General features: G+C 32.6%; 1 non-coding gene across 1 annotated transcript; it reads right to left on the reverse strand.

Moving 5' to 3' along the window:
- Positions 1 to 1,550: 1,550 nt before the first annotated feature.
- LOC133793076 (small nucleolar RNA R71) lies at positions 1,551 to 1,656 on the reverse strand. Its single transcript, XR_009874537.1, has one exon. It is a non-coding gene; the product is annotated as a small nucleolar RNA R71 (small nucleolar RNA).
- Positions 1,657 to 4,864: the final 3,208 nt, after the last annotated feature.

Genomic DNA, 4,864 nt, shown 5'->3' on the forward strand with positions numbered 1-4,864 from the left:
TTGGGTGCGATCTCGTGCTTACACGAACACCATATTCCATATACGATTCGTGCGCTTGCGAGTATAAATTTTTAAAACATACCCGTTTTGGGTCCACCAAGTTTTTGGCGCCGTTGCCGGGGAGTTGCAAGAGACAAGAAACGAAATTTATCTCAAGGTTAGTAAATTCTTCTACTAGTTATTTTAATTTTTGCACTTAAAAAAAAAACTATATATACAAAAATATAAAAAAAAATTATATCTATAAAAACTAAAAAAAAAAGGAGATAAAAAGAAAATTTGGGACGATTCTACCACCCATAAAAAAACTTATTTATATATTTATATTTATTGCATTTTTTTTAGTTGACGGCACTTGTGCCTCCTAATTTTTCTATCTTTTTAATTTTTATAGTTGACGGCACTTGTGCCTCCTAATTTTGTTGTAATTTTATTTCTTTTGTATCTTTGTTAGTTGACGGCACTTGTGCCTCCTAACCTTTGTTATAATTTTCTTTATTTATCTTGTTGTAATTTTTATTTTATTTAATTTCCGCAAGTTACTAGTTGATGGCAATTTTGCCTCCTAGTCTTTTATCTTATGTTTTAGTTGATGGCACTTGTGCCTCCTAATTTTTACCTTAATTTTGTTATGGTTGATGGCATGCTATGCCTCCCTACTCTTGTCTAAATTTTAGTCTTATTTAATTTTTGCCTTATTTTTTTTCTTCTTTTTCTTTGTCTTTTATCATATATTAGTGTAATTGTGAAAACATACTTGAAAAAAAAAAAGAGTGAAACCTAAATCTTGTCCTGTCACCATAAGCAATTTTTGCTTAAAGGAAATTTGAACAAAATTCTCAATCTGCCTCTACTAATTAACCTCGGGGAGTTGTTAGTAGTGCGCGAGTAAGTGGAATCAAATAGGCCCGGGGACAAGTAAACCATAAGAATTATATTGTTGTGAAATCTCTAAAAATTATAAGTATGCTCTGTGGTTGCAGTTTTAACTGATCTTCCATATCAGAAAATTGTTTGTTTGAGATTATATTTGTTGTTTTGTTTGTTAAAATTGCATGCATCATTGGGAACGTAACTCTAAAAATCGATTAGTACAAAGATGTTTATCCTTGTTTGAAATTGAAAGTGTTAGTAAAAATTTGAGCATCATGGAACCTATTGCTAATCCTGTTGATGAAAATGTTGTGCGTGAAAAAACTTTGCTTGAATACTTTGCACCTATTTCATCTAATGCTCCTTCATGCATTGTTTTTCCTACAACTTCTGCTACTCATTTTGAGCTTAAACCAGCAATCATTCAAATGTTGCCATCTTTTTATGGGTTAGATAGAGAAGATCCTTACATGCATGTCAAAGATTTCTTAGAAATTTGCTCAACATTTAAATTTCAAAATATTTCTGATGAGTCTGTCAAACTAAGATTGTTTCCTTTTTCATTAAAAGACAAATCAAAAGCTTGGTTAAATTCCCTTCCAACAGGGTCTATAACTACATGGGATCAACTTTATAATAAATTCTTACTGAAATTTTTTCCTATGTCTAAAACTGATAGTCTAAGGAGAGAAATCTCCAATTTTTTCAAAAAGATAATGAAGAGTTTTATGAATGTTGGGAAAGATTTAAAGATTTATTATTAAAATGTCCTCATCATGGTTTTGAAAAATGGAGAATTGTAAAATATGTTTATGATGGTTTGACTCCCTTTAATCGTCAAATGATTCAATCTATGCATACTGGAATTTTTTTAAAATTTCAAGGACAAAAGACATGGGACGCCCTTGAAGATATATCTGTCAATTCACAACAATGGAATTATTTTGATCCTAGGTCTAGGTCAACTAATTCACCAAAAAGAGGCGGAAGGTATGAAGTAAAAGATGAATTAGACTTAAGAACATCCTTAGACAAATTAGCGAGAAAAGTAGAAACTTTAGCCATAAGCCAAACTATAAATTCTCCAATACAACCAAGAAAAGATGTTTGTTCTATATGTTCTAGTCCTTGCCATAATGCCCAATCATGTCCTTCCTACCAAGAAGCCTTTTATGAGGAGGCCAATGCACTTCATTCTTATGGGAAACCAAATGATAGCCCATTTTGATCCACCTACAATCCAAATTGGAGAAACTATCCGAACTTTTCATGGAGGCAAAACCAGCCCCAAATGAATCAAGGGCGCCAATACAACACACAAAACCCCCACAAAATCAACCATATCCTCAATAAAGGAAACCTTCCTTAGAAGATACTTTACAACAATTTATGCAATCCACTAAACAAATCCTACAAAATCAGTCCCATCAATTATCAAACTCGAGACACAAGTAGGACAACTCGCCACTACTTTAGCCGATAGAGAAAAAGGAACATTCCCTAGTCAACCTATCCCAAATCCAAAAGGTCAATATGAGATAGGAAAGTCTAGTCATAATGTAGAAGTCAAATCAATTTCAACTCTTAGGTCCGGAAAGAACATTGTCAAACCCGATTACATACCTGAGGTTGAAAAAGAAAAAGAAAAAGAAAAGAGTCAGCCTTCTAGTTCTAATGCCAATGACTCTTCAAACAAGGAAACTCCAATCCATCCTTTCATTCCAAAAGCCCAATTCCCCCAAAGATTACTTCCAATTAAAAAAGGTGGCCAATATAATGACATCTTAGAAGTTTTTAAACAAGTTAGTATCAATATCCCTTTCTTAGATGCCATTAAACAAATTCCTGCCTACTCTAAATTTTTAAAGGATCTTTGTACTATTAAAAGAAACACTATTGTTCCTAAAAAGGCATTTTTAACAGAACAAGCTAGTTCCATTATTAAATATAAGAGTCTTGTTAAATATAAAGATCCTGGGTGTCCCACAATATCATGCATTATTGGTGATCATTTTATTAACAAAGCTTTACTTGATTTGGGTGCTAGTGTGAATTTATTGCCTTATTCTGTTTATAAGCAACTTGGTCTTGGTGAGCTAAAACCTACCTCTATAACTCTTCAATTAGTCGATTGTTCTGTGAAAATTCCTAGAGGCATTATAGATGGTGTTTTGATAAAAGTTGATAAATTTTATTTTCCTGTCGACTTCATTATTCTTGATACTCAACCTGTGGAAACAATGCATGCTCAATTTCCTATCATTTTAGGTAGGCCATTCTTAGCTACATCTAATGCAATCATAAATTGTCGTAATGGTTATTTGAAATTATCTTTTGGAAATATGACTATTGAGTTGAATGTATTTAATGTTGTTAAATCTGTTGAGTGTGAGGAAGTGCATGAAGTTCATGATAGATAGTATTTGTGAAGATGATGGAAATGCCTTACTTGATTTTTGTGAAAAATACTTTGGTATAAACTTGCATGTTGATGACTCTAATGATGATGTGAATTCTTTGCTAGAGCCTATACCCTTAAATGAAACCAAAGTTGAACCTTTTTCACCCTTAGATCATGTCCAATCAATTTATGAGTCTCCAAAGTTAGACCTTAAACCTTTACTAGAAAATTTAAAATATGCTTTTCTAGGAGAATCTGAAACCTTGCCTGTTATCATAGCATCTGCTTTAGATAAAGAACAAGAAGATAAATTGTTAGATGTCCTTAGAAAACGTAAAGAAGCCATAGGTTGGACCATTGGAGACATTAAAGGAATTAGTCCATCCATATGTATGCATAGAATCCATCTAGAAGAGAATGCTAAAACCTCTCGGGAATGTCAAAGAAGGTTAAATCCAAATATGAAAGAAGTAGTTAGAGAAGAGGTCATAAAATTGTTAGACGTAGGTTTCATTTACCCTATTTCTGATAGTCAATGGATTAGTCCAGTTCAAGTTGTGCTTAAGAAGTCTGGGATCACAGTTGTTGAAAATGAGAAAAATGAATTAATCCCTACTATAGTACAAACGGGGTGGAGAGTGTGCATAGACTATAGAAAGTTGAATAATATTACTAAAAAAGACCATTTTCCATTACCTTTTATTGATCAAATGCTTGAACGATTAGCTGGCCATGCATATTATTGCTTTCTTGATGGGTATTCGGGATATAACCAAATCCCCATTGCCCCTAAAGATCAAGAAAAGACTACATTTACATTCCCTTTCAGAACTTTTGCATATCGTCGCATGCCCTTTGGATTATACAATGCACTTGCGACTTTTCAAAGGTGTATGATTTCAATTTTTTCTGACATGGTTGAAAGATTTCTTGAAGTGTTTATGGGTAATTTTTTTGTGTTTGGTTCTTCCTTTGATGAATGTTTGCACCATCTTTCACTTGTTTTAATTCGTTGCAAAGAGAAAAATCTTGTGCTTAATTGAGAAAAATGTCATTTATGGTTAAAGAAGGAATTGTTTTAGGTCATGTAATCTCATAAGAGGGAATAGAAGTTGATAAAGCTAAAGTAGATCTTATTTCGAAACTTCCCCCACCTAAAACTGTGAAAGAAATTAGATCATTCTTAGGCCATGCCGGTTGCAAAATTTCTCGGCCTTTATGCCATTTACTTGGAAAAGAAAATGCTTTTGTCTTTGATAATAACTGCCATGTTGCCTTTGAAAAGTTAAAAAATTTGTTGACTACTGCACCCATTATTCACCCCCTGATTGGAAAATACCTTTTGAAATAATGTGTGATGCTTCTGATTATGCTATAGGTGCTGTATTAGGACAAAGACTTGAAAAAATATCTCATGTAATTTACTATGCTAGCAGAACTTTAAATGATGCTCAATTAAATTATTCCACAACCGAAAAAGAATTGCTTGTTGTTATTTTTGCATTGGAGAAATTTTGATCTTATTTGTTAGGGTCTAAAATTATTGTTTATTCTGATCATGCTGCATTAAAATATCTTTTGTCGAAAAAA

The sequence above is a fragment of the Humulus lupulus genome, chromosome 7, assembly GCF_963169125.1.
Source record: "Humulus lupulus chromosome 7, drHumLupu1.1, whole genome shotgun sequence".
Taxonomy (NCBI): Eukaryota; Viridiplantae; Streptophyta; class Magnoliopsida; order Rosales; family Cannabaceae; genus Humulus; species Humulus lupulus.